A 17,180-nucleotide genomic window follows, 5' to 3' on the forward strand; every position below is an offset into this window, starting at 1 on the left:
GTACCACCTGAGCTGCTAACAGACAATGAGTTTAAGCATCAGCTGGCCGTGCATACATCATGTCCTTGCTTCTAGCTGAGCCATGTTTGTGGGTGTTGATCAGCCATAGATGCAATGGCAGTAACACCAGTGCTGCCAAGACCTGCTTTACATTAAGGCAACATTTTCACTGTCTTCCAGTGAACAATTTTCCACCTCTAGGAGAGGTAGAAAAGGCAAGGTGGTCTTCACCGTCTCCCAGGCATAGAAAACTTCTACTACTGTCATCCAACTAAAAAGACATTCCTAATCTCATCTCTTCCAAAACTCTTGGGTCTCTGGTGTCCTGATTACCTACGTGTCGTGAAACTTGTACAATTGACTGAACAAGTGAGGACATGGGCTGAAGGGGTAGGATTCACAGCAGTAGCCAAAATCCTTAGATCTGGGATAGCCGAAGTGAGAACAATGTTGGGATTCATAGCAGCAGTGAGGATCAGCAGTAGGACAACAGCGGCATGGGAGGGGAGGTGTAGAAGTGTCAAGGGATCCCTTGCAGGGCTGAGGTGCACACCTTGAGGAAACTGTCTTTCTCTGTCAATAATGGTACATTTATTTGTCAGGGGTTTAGTTCCTGACACTCACTCCAAAGTTTATGGCTTTATCCTAAGGCTTCCTATTCAAAAGAGGAAGAGTTGCTGCCTGCTGACTTTTTTTATAAGTCAAGATCATAGTGGTTGTCACTTCCCTATAAATGGGGACCCTGAGACTTATGACCATGTCCATCTGAAAGCATACAATTTACATAGTTCTCATAATGTGGGCAAGTATCTTGGTCACGAGGGAGCAGGGAGATGCAGCAGCAAGGCTGCTGTGCAAGGGAAGGTGAGCCTGGAACCAAGGGGCACCAAGGCAAGCAGGGCAGAGGCCCTTGGACAAAGAACCTGTCACACTTTACTCAAGCAAAAGGAGCACAGTAGGTCTGGTGATGGCAACCAGGAACAGCTAATAGCCCTGACTGCCTGTGGTGGTGGAACAGCAAGTCAGCAACAGGTCAGCATGTCACAAGGCTGGACACAGGCCGTGACGTGGGCAGGGGCTGTGAGCCAGGTCTGAGCCCGAATGCAGCTCCTGAGCCCAGGGGAGGCCCCAGTGAGGCTTCTCCTGGCTCTTTCTCCCGCAGTTCTTTTCCAGCAGCTGGACCCAAGGTTACAGCCACACTGTGCCAGAGATGGTCTGAAACACCCACAGCCAAAGTGCTGGAGTGGGTGCAATAGGTTCTGCAGAACCTGTTGGTGCACTCAGGTTTTTGGGAATGACTTGGTATGAGCTGTTACTACTCATTCTGTTCTGCCCCTCTGCAGCTAAAAGTTAATAAAATAAAAAAGGGACAAGGAGGAAAACAACCTAATCCTGACACCGTAAGCTTGAGGCACTCAGCAAACAATGCCTGGAGGTGCAGTTCCTGTTCCTCTTATGACAAGTTTTTTACGGCTGCTCAGCAGAAAAACCTAAAGTGGGACACCCACTGCCTTCCCTGTCAGAGCTGAGTTCCAGAAAAAAGCCCCATTAAGAGCCCTAACCGCAAAGGTTTGATATGAAAAGTCTAAGTATTGCCATCCCTACCCATGCTGACTTGCCTTCAGGAAAGGAAGAGGTGAGGAACCTTCCTCCATCACTAACAGAGACATCTAGAGAGCCAGTTAACAAAGTGCGGGCTCTGCAAGCATAGACAGTAGCACACCTGAACAGTTCAGTAAGGGTCTTCCTGGACCTTCCTCCTCAACTTAAACAACTGTGTTCTGCCCATGTGACACACAGTAGGGTTGCAGCCCTTCCTGAGAAAACTTACTACGGACTCAGACACACGTGAATCTCTCAGTGTTCTTGATTGTTCAAGACTTGGGACAATTCTGTTTCACTGACTGGGGGGCAGGTCCCCATCTACTCAGCAAGGATGATGTTGGAGTTGACTGATGCTGAACTCTGTTTCTTCTTTCAGACCTTTAACAAGCAATTAAGTAAAACATTTAAGTCTCATGTGTTCATCTGTTTGGTTTTGGCCTGCCTTCCCATTTCATCCCTTTCTTCTAAGTTAATTTGCAAAGTAAAAATTGTGTTTCTGATTTCCAGGTATTGCTTTCTTTTGAGGTCTCACATGACTGTGTGGTGGTGGGCTCCTCACCCCTCATCCTGACCTTTGTTCCTGTGGCAATGCTCCAGTGATCACCACCAGCATCTGACTTAAAGTGGATTTGGAGGAGACAGATAAAGACACAACAGCCAGGGACTGCTGTGAACAATGTGCCCACTTAAAGGTGCTGGTCAAGGTCCCACTCAAGCCAAGCGTGGAAGAACCTAACTTCTGTAGTCAATACTCCCATATGACTGAGTCGATTATCTTACTCCATAAATAGTGGACAGCCCAGAGCCAGTCGAGTGCTCCTGCACGGCAGCGGGCTGCACTCCGGGATCTCCCCTTGAGTAGGGATGCCTCTCAAGGATACACCTTGAGGCTGAGAGATTCCTTGCTGCAACAGATTCTTGGTAAGTGATTAAGAGCATGCTAAACTGAAATCTTAGCTAACTGGTACAAAGGATTGATTGTGCACATATAATCCTTTAGAATAAACCATTGACTAAGTCTGGATCTAGCCACATCTGAGAAGGAGTTTGGAGGGCAAGGGAGTCCTTTCTGAACCTCAATGACTCAATGGGAGGGTCTCCCTGACAGTTTTGTCTGACCCTGTCCTCTGTGCAGTAAACACTCAAGTGAACCTTGCTATCGAATCATGTTAAACCACTGTCACGTTTGCTATCAAACTTTGTTAAAGCTCTGTTTTATACCAATAAACATATTGCTACTTCTCTCTTATGAGGGAATTGCACCACTCCAGCTGCAACAGACTGCTTGTATTTATGTCTTCTGTGTATAACAGCATTGATTCACTGTTTCAGGTCCTATTACAGATCAATATGACAAACCAACTTTCCTTGAAAAACCTGTCTGCAAATTGAAAGACAGGGGGAAAAGGTGAGATGTTTGCAGATTTACTGACATTTAAAACAGCAAACAGCTGCATGTGTAGTTCTGTAGCTAGCGTATCATTACCTAGTCTAAAAATATCTTTCTTAAAGTTCAGTTGTAACAAATATTATAAATTTTAATTAGCATACACTTAGCCAAACCATCAGACTGAAGGCCAAATCAATGCCAAGAAATCACTTTGTTATAGTCACTAAACACATCACAGAGATGCAGTTTTAAATTTAAAACACTTAACCCCAAAGTCAGAGTAATTTTTTTACTAAAGGAAGAATCCATTTTATTTTCAAAATATTAAAAAAAGTTCTTACCTGAGTAACCTTCAATCTTTTTAATATCCAGTAAGTGCAGCATATTTTTCTTCCCTAAATTAAACTCTTTGTTTCAAAAGCCTGTTCAGAACTTCAGCCCCCCCCCTGCTGTTTGACCATGGCTTGCTGGGAAGTCTCTTCTGCATCCTCTGTGTTGCCTGTGTTTGGTGATGTGATTCAAAGTAACTCTGATTCTGGAAAGACAGATTATCTCCATGAAAAGGTTCTGGTGCCTTCATACCATCTTCCAGCAATCATCATTTACCAGTACTGCAAGACAAGGGTGCTTTTTGTTTTACTTCACTGAATGTTAACACTAAATCACTAAACTAATTTCTTAAAGGCAAATATAAAAATTGTATGCCATGAGCAAGCTATTGGGTTAACAGCTTTTTGCAAGCCTAATTTGGAAAGAATATAGATTTTAGGGACTAATTCATGTGTCCATGGCACATTTTAATCAATATAAAAAGCCAACATGTATATCTATACATGAAAGATTTATCCTTAACATAAACATGGGAATTCTAAAGGTTTTTATATAGAGTGTGTTTATCTACAGGGGCATATTCTGTGAGACGCAGACCCTGAAAAGCCCCTTTAGCCTCAGCTGTAACAAAATTAAAATAACAGACATATATACTATCTTTAGATATAGTCCTTGAATGTTGTTTGTTAGTTTGTAATATTCATTTCCAGTGCTGAAAATTAATTAGTCATGGCTTTTAGCTAAATAAGTTAGCTGCTAGTCATGATTTGCAAAAGCCTGGCCCACCCAAAATACTTATTCATGGAAACTGGAGATGGAAAACACATGCTAAAGAATGTCTTTAAATTAAGTATAACTTTAAACAAATCCATCTTCTCATAAGAGTACCACTTATAAATAATTCTTAAATTTAAGATGATTAGAAAGCTCATATGCTGCTATTCTGATATTTCATATACACTCTGTGTGGGTGTGTGTGCATGGAAATATACTGTGAAAGAACGCATGATTGCACATTTCTTTCACTATTTTTATGCCCCCAAATTAAAATTTTAGTATGAATTCTACATTCATCAGTCAAGATTGGTTTAGGCTTTTGATGCTATGGATGGTCTGGAAGGGCTCCGAGTGTGATTTTCATTACTATTTTTTATGATGATTATAATATTACTATTATCAAATTATGCTTCTTGAAAGGCACTGCATGGCAAGGCCAATTTCTGAAAATTATGTTCTAGATCTAGAAGTAGCAGAGGAATCAGGGATGTACACAAAATGGAAGCAGTCACTGTCAAAGACCAAAAGGTTTTTTTGAACCTTAGAAACTAATACTGGTAATAGAAGCTCTGTAACTGGCTTCCCAGCACTCTTAGATGTGCTGGTATAAGCAGGGAACAGAAAGCATCATGGATAAAAGTGTGCCACCTATCCACTCAAGGGCCTGATTCATGGTACCACATCAGCTGCTCCATGGTCCACTCAGTCTTAGCTACAAATACACCTTACCATGGCTAAGACAAACGATTACAGCTGCAGTGATGCTGAAATGACTAGCCAAGTCAGCTTATGAACAAACCAGTAGCTTCTGAAAAATGACAGTTCTCTCATGATCACAATGCTTTTCCTGCCATCACACTTTATTATGCTTTCAACTACTGTCATTAATACCAATTATTCTCTTCCTATAGAAAAATTATTCATAGTTGTTACGTGACAAACAAAGGTCTAAAGCAGTACAATGGAGTGATTCACAGTATTCCTCTCATTTTTCCCTTTCTTCTGCCCAGCCACAGTCCACAATACAGTAATTAGTAAACATGGGGCTTCTATACCCCTATCTATAGGGATAATTAGTATACATAGAGCTTCTATATTCCTATTTATATTTCTTTGATTTATAGCCTATTAGCCTATGATTTGGTTCAAGAGTACCATCAGGAAGCATAAGGGCACTTTTAAATCTCGACTGGTTGCTTGCTAATCAAGCTGCCTATTGTCTATGAAAAACTGTTCCTGGCATCAGGCTGCAAACAAGGTGTAGAACTGGTTCCTTGTAAGAGGCACAGAACTGTGCAAGCAGATACTCTGAAATGGTTCAATGCATGGTCAAGAATGTTGTCTTGGAGCTGATTTTCAATAAAGCTTTAACAAGTGGAATACATCTTTAACAAGTCCTAGAATCTCAGGTCAGGCCATTAACTTTTAATATGTGTTAAATCATTAATAAAATCTCTGAATACAATCTGCATATGAGAAAGAAAACAATGGATTGAATAGCATTTATCAACAACCTGCTGCCAAGATAGGAAGGTTTGTGTTGTTTGAGAGATCTTATGATCTCTGATGTCTTGGAATAATTTCCATCACTTTTGAACCTGTAATTGAAGTGGTTGGCATCTGGAAAAAACCTCACAGTTTTGTTTGTTTTGCAACAGTCTGCCCCAGACAAAATGCTTTCATATCGACAAGACCCCACTTTACAAGATATATTACAATAAAATATGTTTGGCAAGCTTAGTAAACAGAAAAGAAAGAAAGAAAAAAAAAAAAAAAGAAAGCTTTTGCCTGGCACAAGAGGAAGAAAATCCATCATTAAAAGTAAGAAAAATACTGTATCCCATGGCGGGGAAGAACAACTATGCATATATTACATAGGATAGATGCTAAAATTAAATGTTGGCAGTATAGTTATCTACAACAGAGAGAAAGAAGACCTTAAAAGGAGTGAATCATTTCTTCCTAAAATGGATATTGAAAGAGGCCAGAGTAATATACTTCTGCTTCCTACAGACAATAAAGGCAGTCTAGGGAAGGTGGTCAGATGTAGATATTTACATTTTCAGCTGTGCACGTGTGCAGTCAGATAAGAGGAATCCCATCAACAGGATCACACAAAGTTTGACACCTGTTACCTAAACCAATAAAGCTAGGTACATTACATTGAATTCAAAAGGTAAATGAAATTAAAAGTAGAACAACATGAGTATTATAAGAGCTAGGACATATCTACAGGCTCAGGGCAGATGGGATAACTCCTGTGTTTATTGTTCTATAAAAAACACAATTGAAAGTCTAGTGACTTAAATAATGGAGACTAATATTTTCTAAGGAGCTTCAAAGCTCCTTGTAGATTCCTAGATTTGATGGCAGTGTTACAGGAAGACATGTCTAATCCTACCTTACCAATAACAGAAATTGGTACCTAAGTCTCCTAGCACAGCATTTTCAAAGAAGCTTAAATCAGTACAGTAACACCAAGCAGCAGAAGACATTTCTAGTCAAAATTCTACCACTGTCTTTTAAAAAGTCATTTCCTAGGAAAATTGCCTTTGCACAAAGCCTGAACCAAAGCCTATTCCAAGCAGTTGTGTGTGGGTACTTGTGATTTTGGAGGTTCATTTTCACAAAAATGAAAGACTTGAGTATCTCCAAGTGTATTTCTTCACATAAATGATATACTTCTTTTCAATCAACACAAAATACTTTTAGGCACAGATTCAACAGAGTTTTACTCTTAGCATTGCTACCATGAATTTCAATGCCTTAAATACATCCTTATGGAAAATCCAAGGATTTAGGACTGTAAGCACTCTATTGGCCTCTAGTCCTCATATGTTTCATTACATTTGTAATAAATAAAATACTTTAAGTACAGGCACCATAAAGCTTAATCTACCTAATTTGAAAGGGAAGTAAGACTGCAAATCCTGCTGATCCTACTTCAGGAAGGGTCAGCTTCCTAAAAGCCAACACATCTCTGAGACTGGTGTAATCTGGTGCTCTATTAAAGCAAAATATTTACTCTTCCAAAGTGGTGTTTAAGCCCACCACACCACTGCCAGAACTTCACAATATTTAGAAAGAATTTAATTCAAAGGTAGGATATTTTTTTAATGAAATTTCCCACCAATGGGAGAAATCTCAGCAGGGGACAAGGAAGACAATATCTCCAGGAATGTGATCTTTGGAAAAGAGTGAGTTGCAGTAAGGTCAGGCAAACCAAAAGGTGCATTAGAAATCCTAAAACTTAAGGCATTTGAATTCTTCTTTCCTTCTACCCTTCAACCCAGCTTTCCACTGGCACATGTTACAACTATTTAGCTTCCATCTTGGAGTTAATATTCAGGGGGCGGGGAGAAGGAAATCCATTCACAAGGCTACAGATCAAAGCCTGAAATTTCATGACACACCGTCATCTTATCAGAGATCGCTGACTCAATTTTTAAACTATGCAGACAATCCGTGGGCTTTCTGGCTCTCACTTATATACATATTTCTAAGTGAGTGAAGTCAGTCCTTAGAGATTTTTCATGAGTCATTTTCCATCTAAATGTTCTTCCTTGGTACTGGGCTGATTCATAAGCAGGGAGTCAGGACTTCAGCTTCTTAAAGTTGATCTGTGTGTCTTCTAGGCCTTTATTTTAAAAAGGTTGATTTAAGTCAGTACATAAAAGCCTTACTAAATGATTATAAACAATTTTGCCTCACAGCTGTAACTGCTGGCCAATCTAATCTATAGATTACTCAAAAGAGCTTTGAATCACCACCTGGTTGGTTCTGCTTTGTGTAATTTTAAAACTATTTTTATAAGAATAGATCTCTATAAATGTACATAACTGCTAAAACCCAAAAATAGAACCATACTAAGGGACTAATACTGCATCTGATGTTCCAGGGCTTTTCTGAATTTATTGGATATAATTGAAATTATTTTGGAATTCTGTAACATCAAGCTATTCCTTCAGCATATGCTTGCTCCCAGTATGTTTACATGTAAAGTTACATGATCTTTTCAACTCCCCCTTTTTTTTAAGTTCCAGGAAAAATTTCACACGCAAGATAGAATTGCCTACAGACATGTATTTTTAGAACAGCCACACACATTAATATTACATAAACCTCAATGAAATGAAATATTCCTTCTACCTTTATACTGGGCACTTGCAGATGTTCTGTGGATAGGATATGAAGACGTAGGATCTGAAAGATCATCCTACAGTTATAGCTTCCCTTGTCATTGCTTTTTTGTCCTGCTGAATTTGGAAAAAGTATTGCTAACATTCCATCAAACAGCAGGACACTTAAAATTGTTGTGGTGCATTTTATTCACACGGTTGTTAGTATGGAAAAAAGCCTTATTCCCTCTGTGCTTTTTACCATAAACCTGCATTTGGAGTTCCTTGGCTGTTGCAGCCTGTTTCTAAAAGATTCATAAAAGGTCACTAAGAAGCAAGCTCAGTGTCAGCATGTTTATATCTTTATACCTGCTTTAGAAGAAGGGAAGTGTGGAGACCTATAAATTTAATTAGCTAAACCCTAAAGTTCTAAGTCCACATGCTGTGAATATATACACGAGCTGCATATCACTGTTTTTAATGGTGTGTAAATGGATGATAAGCGAAAAGCAAACCCAGAGACAGCTGTCAGAGTGAGGACTGGTAAGAGGAAAACGTTCAGGCAACCAAGGACCAACGGCTAGATCCGTGAAAGGACAGATGGAAGGACTGTGTATCTAAGTCATGTACCTCTGTGTGGGTGGAAATACTTCATCTGGCTGGGCAAATTACCCCATGCAGAACTAAGGACTACAGCAGCTAAAGTGCTTATTCATGAACTATGCTGCACTAAACACGTGACTTCAGCCTGCACACCACCTGTCTAATGTAAAAGCCACCTCAATTAACAGCAAGATTTCCTGTGTGTAGACAACCCTGTCTTTCTGTTTGCTTAGTATTATCTTTCCCAGGAAGACAAATAGTGTAAGCATATAAATTACTTTTTTAAATTGTTATTTTTTAAACAAAATATCTTGCAAAGCTTTCCACAAAGCTTTCGCAGATCTTTAATGCTGCTATTAACAGGCAGAGTTTCTTGGTTTGAAAAAATTATTTGCTGCTTTCCAAAGGCACTCTCTCTTGTTTTGCTAGAGTTCTTTTGATCTATATATCTCATTTCCAGTTCAGCACACCAAAGCCAAAGATTTCAGAGGAGATAGCAGTGTCCCCACACTCTGCAGGTTCTATTTACTAAATAAGGAAAAAAGAGCCGAGGAAGCTTTGCCAAAGCTGGCTCTGTCTGGCTTACGATCCTAATTGAATTCTTAAAACTTAAAGAAACTCCTTCACCTCTGGAGACAAAATCCTGAAGCATCAATATGAAATAGTGGTTCTGATCTCAAAAGAAAAATATGCTCGCCATAGAAGATTACAGGTACTGAGTTCAGAATCAAAAAATCCATAAAGCAATTTTTTGGACAAACTGCGCAGTAGCTGCTTTGAACTCCAGCCTAAAGCATTTGACAAGAAGTGAAGGGAAGGTGCTACATTTATTTATTTATTTATGAGGGAATTTAATCGGGTCCAAGAAGGTGTGGATCTCTAAAGCACAGTGTGATCTTCATAAAATAACTGCCTTATGTTACCTCTTTAGAGTCTTATTGTGCTTCTGACAGGACATATAAGGAATAACATTTTCTTATTGTTCAGCAGTGTGGTAGGAATTCCTAAATTAAGCAGCCTTTTATAAGGGAGCTGCATATAGGACTATTTTTGATAGAGAAAACATAAGAGATTTGATCCATAATGCTACTTAAACTGGGGCTTAAGTGGAATTCAGACACCACAGACACTCTTTTTTTTTTTTTTTTTTTTTTTTTAATTCAGTATAATTCCCTAACCTAAAAGCTCTCCCAGGCAGTTCAGCAACTGTGTCAAGCCTTCATGGGGTGTCTTGTTTAGGTCCTTTCATTTATAACCCTTGAAAGGTGCAAACTGGTAAGCAAAACTAGAATTTGCCCCCAACTTTTTACAAACATCTAATCTGCAAAACCACATTGTTTAAGTTTAGCAACGATTATGTGCTGCTCCTGTACAATTTCCCAGTTGTTAAAAGTAAGTCTCTCCAGATTAGAAGGCTCAGGTGCAATAACCTCCTCTGCTTGTGGAAGCACCAGAGTTACAGTTCATAAAATCATAGAATCATTTAGGTTGGAAAAGACCCTCAAGTTCATCAAGTCCAGCTATAAACCAAACACCACCCAGCCCACCACTAAACCATGTCCCTGAGTGCCATGTCTACTCATCTTTTAAATAACTCCAGGGATGGTGACTTAACTACTTCCCTGGGCAGCCTGTTCCAACTCCTGATAACCCTTTCGGTGAAGAAATTTTTCCTAATATCCAGTCTAACCCTTCCCTGGCACAACTTGAGGCTGTTTCCTCTTGTCCTATCACTTGCTCCTTTCAGGCAGTTCTAGAGAGTGATAAGGTCTCCCCTGAGCCTCCTTTTATCAGCTGCTTCTCATAAGACTTGTGCTCCAGACCCTTCACCAGCTTTTTTAGACTTCATTGGCCTTCTTTCTCACCTCCTTGAAAGTACCAGAAATGTGAGTGTTCTGATGTGGAGGCTTTTTACTTTTCTATTGATCATTCTACCCTGTGAGCAGCAGAAGGAAAGATTTATTGAAGCAGTCATAAGGAGTGAGTGGGATCTTTGTTTTCTAGGAAGGTGAGCAGGACCGTACTGCATCAGAGAGGGGAAACAGGAGTTCTAGTCCCTGTTAAACAGATCATTTTTGTGTACTTCATATTAATCAAAAACAGGGTAAGATTCATGGATCTTTTCCTAGCTATAAACAGGACTACTGTTTTCATGGAACTGTAAGATGTACAGTATTTCTTCCCATGAGATTCAAAGCTTTTGCATCCTGCAGTTCCACTCATGCTGCATAGAAGCACAGAGCACACAGTGATTTCTTGAGAGACATTTGTGCTCATTTTGGAAAAGTGCAGTTACACTAACAATTTGTTACTTTGTTTGATTTGAGAACTCTTGTACTTTGGGGGCAAAGTGGATAGAAGTGTGAACAAAATCTGAAACACCTCATCAAAAAAGCACACCCAGAGGCATATTGTCAATGAATACAGAAAATGCTTAGACCATCTCATTTAGCTACTGTATTTACTGCTGCCTGCTCACTCACCCATCCTTCTGGAAATGTAAAAGGAGTCATTTTTTGTTATGTTCCTCTACTTCACAGGCAGAAGTATGACTGATGGTCTTTGGGGGTTGGTTCCATGTATTACATCCCCTTTATATGTCTTGCTATTGCTTAAACACTGAGTCATTAGAAGCAGGTCCTGTCAGAAATTCCTTACCCAAGCAGTAGTTCTTGCATGTGTGTTGTACCATTCACTACAAAAGCAATATTTGGGGTGCCTGCTTATGGGAGAGGTTGTTTCCAGATAATATGGGACACCTAGGGACATGGTTTAGTGGTGAACTTGGCCGTGCTAGGTTAGTGGTTGGACTTGATCATCTTAAAGGTCTTTTCCAACCTAAACAATTCTATGATTCTATTTAGGCTGCTTTACAGAAGCAAGTTTTAGGCAATCATCCCATTTTAATATGTGCGTATGCTTGTGTTCCCACACTTTCTTGTTCTGTACACCTTTAGGCAAAAAGCTCTCATAGTTCCTGCAGGTTTCATGGCCACAGATAGCTGCGTACCAAAGCACTATGTGTACGTTGGCAGAGAGGAAGGTGGAGCTGGAGGTCTCTCTGTGTCCTGCATTGATCATACGGATCCCAAGCCCTCTGAACAGTTTAATTCTGAGTGGTGATAGTATTAGATAACCACAAAGTCAACCACTGCACATAAATATACAACAGGCAATAAGTAATTCTACCGCTCATATAAAGGCTTTTTTTTTCCTAAAAATCTATTCAAACTAAGGAGATTAAATACTAGCTAATTATCATTAATATAGTCCTTGGCTAACGTTGGTATCGGCACTATTTAAATAAACAAGAGGAGTAAAAAACACTAGCTAATAGTTTTGAAGTATGTCTTATTTTACTAATTAGACAACACTTAATAAATTATATTCTATCTTATACAGGGGTCAGTAGAACACCTTCAGTTCTATTAGCAATCCTAAAGGAGTTAATTTTCAGCCAGACTGAAGCAAGTAGTACAGAGAGGCAGATTTCTCCCAATGTTTGGGTTTCTTTGGGGATAATAACTTGAATGACAATACAATCTCTTTCCACATCAGAGTATATAAGCATTTTGCATATGCTGTTTGGCAGATCTGTTACTATGACTCAGCCAGACTATTGTAACCCTGCATCAACAATGTCTGTCAGGGCTGTCGGAAAGACAGTCTTTTTGAGAAGTGTAATACGAGTTTCTCAGCTGTTGAAAATCAACAGAGATCCCTGAGCTTTCAGTGCTAGGCACACTTCAAGTTGTAGTTCATGTCCTCAGCAATTCCCAAATCACCTCCTTTGATGCATATGCCAGAACATCAGACTCCAGCAATCAAATCAGTACATACAGTGACGGAGCTTGGAAGCAGTTCGTCTAGTCCAGCATATCACAACAGCAGTTCCACATACTCTCAGCTAATCCACAATTAACTAGAACATCAGTAGGTGAAATAAAACAAGTATTCAGCTCGTCTGTAGACTTCTCAAATCTGCATACACTAAACTATGATTTCTCCACTCCTGCTGAAACCCATTCAGTTGCCTGATTGCAATACGATTCATTCCTACTTCTGCTCAAACAGTAAAGTCAGTGGAGCTTGGGAAATTATGCAGGTCACCAAGTGTAGGTGCTTACTCCAGACGAAAAGTTTTCTCAACTCAGTGGACTGCTTACCAAAGGCCCACAATCTACTATGGGACCTGAAGCACATGTGGTCATCTCCACTATAGACACTTACACATAGGTGTCTGAATTTCAATTATCCCCTTCAAACCTAGTCAAAGATACGCTCAAGTGAGAAGCTCCCTTGGAAGGGTAAAACTTTAATTGTGTGCATGGCATGTATCGGTAGAGAATTGCAAGATTCAAATGCTTGGTAGAACAAAAGGGACAGTGAAAGAACGGCCAGACTATGGTTATCAACAACAGAGGGTTCCCTGATGCCCTCTGAAAACCTTTCAGGAAATATGAAATGTTGGAGATGTGCACAGAAAATGGGCAAAAGCTACCACTTAGCAGAATATCAATGGAGTTCTGTCATGGGGAAGCAAAAACAAAGGAGCAGTGGTTAAAGCTGGTGACACTGTCATGCATGAGTTAATGAGGATATAAAGTCAAAGATAGGATGGACCTGTTTTATGTAGTAGTAATGGAGCTGGAATAAAGACAATTAAGGTATGCACAAGATAAAGCAACAAGGGTATACGGTAGTCCACTGTCAGGGATCTTACTCTGTTCTGTCATTTCTGGATGTGGTACTGGAAGAATTAAGGTTATTGTGGTGGTAGTCAGGGTGTAGGCAGCCTGTGAAAGCAAGAGAAAAAACAAATCAGACAGTCACTTCTTACACAGCAAGATGGGATTTCATGTTAGCACCAATGTTCATGCAGTATTATAAAACCACACAGTGCTTTCCAAAGTACTATGACCTATCACAGTTGCAGACAGCTTATAACCTGGCTCAAAAATAGAACAGCCAGCTAGGATAAGCTGTGCAAAAGTTAATGCTGAGGCTAATAATGGGAAGATATTAGTTTCAAGGAAGAATGTGTGAAAGAGATGAGTGAGTCTTGCAGGTCAGAACTGTGATGTTACTAGGTCACTGTGACTGACTTCATAGCATAGGTACTAAAACAAGCCATAGCAGCAAAAGCACTGTTAAGGAAAGGAATTGGGCATACAGCAGAAAGAGGAAAAAAGATATAGGACCAAGTATAGTGCTTGTCAATTCAGATGTAGCACAGAGGCATGGGGATTTCTGTGGATCAGTGGATACATATTAGAAACAACAGGTTATGGAATGCACTATCCTTTTCCTTCCTAGTTTGAGCAGAAAGATGAGTGATGGCATGAGGGGATTTTAATGAGAAGCTTTTCCGTGAAAGCCACATCTACCTTCCTGTCAAGTTATAAGCCAGTGGTCAAGGATCCTGAAATATCTCTTATTTTCATGTAACATAAGTCACCCCTTAAACTGCAAGAAAGGTGCTAGAAAATAAGTCTGTGTGACCATCACAATGCATATATCACACCTTGTTCTTGAAAGGTTGTTCTACAAGATTTAAATATAGTCTTCCTTGACTGTTCATTCAGGATGTGATTCCAACAATACAGTTGTCTTTGTCTCTATGTCAGTCTTAACAACTTTGCTATGCCCCAAATATTATTGCGCTATAAAAATGAGTTGTAAATGCACAGAGCCTACATAACTCAGCGTACCTGATTGCCATCAGATCAGCCACGGTATTGTGTGTGTGGTCTTTATTCTCAAGCATTATTCATTTTTCATGAACTTCTCTGTCAAATATGTTTTGATACAGCAAAAATATTGTCAATGCTTTCCAGACATGTCTTGGTTTATGTGGATCAATTTGCATTCTGAACAAGTGTCAGATGAAAACTCATGCATTCATATTTCAAAAGGCATCAACTGGTTTGAATACTAAACAGGCCTAAACTTTTCTGATAGCAGGATACTTTATTTTGGTCATTGTTTCCCACAGCAGATGCTAGAACATAAGTTGTGAAAACTTTACAGTCTAAACAGTCAGGTTGTTTTGCTAAATTGCATGTAAGAGTTTGGAAACAGGAGATGAAAACGAGGGGGGGGGTTTAAGACAGAAAGCAGGAAAAATGAATGTAATGTGATTCACTGGAAAGGAAAAAAAATGTTCACTCACAAAAAGAGGCTGATACCTGTGAAAGATGGACAGGTGATACAAATCTTTCAAAATTGTAATTTGCTCAACTGAATATTTGATAGTAGAATGACAATTAACAGGGTAGATCTTACTATGGCAGAAATAATAATAATAAAAAAATAAAACAGGGGAAAGGAGTATTTTTTGTGAACTGAGGCAACAGCCAGCCATCATTCCAACAACATGGATCTCTAGTACTGTCTCATGTTAGTGTATTTGACCCAATAGCTGCCAACTGTGAACAGACAAGACAAACAGCAAGATCCTGTTTTAACAGAGTAACTCTAGAATGTAAGTAAACAGCACAGGTTATACCAAAAAATATTACAAATCCAGCTCCCATAGTGCACATCACTAAAATTCCTCCCTCCTCCAGCCTGCTCACCAAACTGGAATAATTCTGACATGAGTGGTTTTGAGGCCATATATGGCGTTCTGCAGATATATTCCCAGATCCAGTTGCTGAGCCATGAACAAGCACAGTTTATCTTAAAGCAACTGTAATGGATAGTACCCTGAGCCACCAGCAAGGACCATTCAGCAGCTTATTTACAGAATGACTGACAAAGAAAACCAAAGTCAGTGCCCATTTACTTTAATATACCAGGTTGAAAATTGTGGTAGGTCAACTCTTGCTTCAAAACTGGTTTGTCCCAACCCTGTAAGAAAAGTGGTAAAACAGCTGAACACAGAGCTGTGCTAGTCATCCTCATCTGTGAACACAGAAAGAGTAACTCTTGTGATCTCTGTATTTGAGATGCTGCATAAATCATTCAGGCTTCTTAAGGTCTGTATACAACTGGTAAGAAAATATCCTTGCAACACCTACCTTCAGCAGCAATGATAAACTGTGTGAAGACATCTTGGCCTACCTTACAATAGAAATAAAAATAAACAAACAAATATAGAATAAAAAAACAGATAACAATGCATTGGAATTAAGAAGAATTATTTTTTTTTTAAATCAAGAGCCAAACTAAATGTTAACCTCTTTTCTTACTCAGTCTCAGAGGTATTTCTGGTATTTCTGCCCCTGGTATGTCTCTTTGTAGCATTATCCTGCTACAACCACCTACACAATTCTGTAATTCCCATTTTTCCACCTCTTTATGTTCTGCCTCTGAGGGAGGTTCTGCAAGCCATTATCCAGCAGCTCAACTCAAACTTTCAAATGTTAGACATGCTGAGAGGGCAAGGGTAGGAGGAAGGAAAACAGAAGAAAAACAGCCATGAGAGATGCTTCGTCACAATAATACCTGCCAGCCTTTCTCCTAAGGGTTATGCTGTTTCTTTCCTCCTCCTTCCAGCATGCCAACCTTTCAAATGCCACTGCGTATCACTGGAGACCAGCCAAAGCTGTTGGAGCTTAAAGAAGCAGGTGTGTTATCCCTGGCTGTTTACTGTCCCTGTGCCACCCAGCTTGCCCCTGACACCAAAGAAGGGGAGGCAGCAGGGACTGGGTTTGGTTTTCTTTACCACGTGGATGGTGCCCACTTGACAAACATCATCCACCAGACAGTGGCAGTATCCCAACTCTTGACCTGGTGCTAGATGGGGTCTCTCCCTGTACAGACTGCAGTGACTCTCTTTCCTATGATGCTGACTCTTATTTTCTGAGTCTTTTGGGGGACCACAACCATGTAGCACAGCTGAGACAGCCTTGCTGGTGCTCGCACAACCTCATCAGCAATGAGCTGGATGAGGAACAGCGAGTCTGGGTCAAGATCAGGCCAGGGACAGCATCTGAGGTTACCTGCCAGCTGGTGATGTCCCACTGAGCTTGCAGCATTGGGGCAGGCCTTGGGGAGCCAAGCCGGTAGGTTTGGCTCAGCATCAAGGAGGTAGGAGGCCAGGTATAGGGTACAGCTGCTGCACAGCTGGTTCCTGCTCATGCTGCATCACCTCAGCTTAAAAACAGCTCCCGAGGAAGAGCCATGCCACTATTTCTACCCTTCCCCACAACGGTTCAGTCCACTCAACTCGCCAGCTCAGCCAGGGATACTCCTTGGAGGAGGATGTGCTCTGGGTTCCAACACTGACTGCCTGGACACATAAATCCCCTTTCTTTTTGGCTAGCTGACAAGATAACACAGGGCAAAACCTCTGTCTATAAATCACTCACAATAGCAGTGTGTGCTATTGCTGCTCTCTCTGGGGACAGAAG

Source organism: Falco cherrug, chromosome 2 (genome assembly GCF_023634085.1).
Source record: "Falco cherrug isolate bFalChe1 chromosome 2, bFalChe1.pri, whole genome shotgun sequence".
Lineage (NCBI taxonomy): Eukaryota > Metazoa > Chordata > Aves > Falconiformes > Falconidae > Falco > Falco cherrug.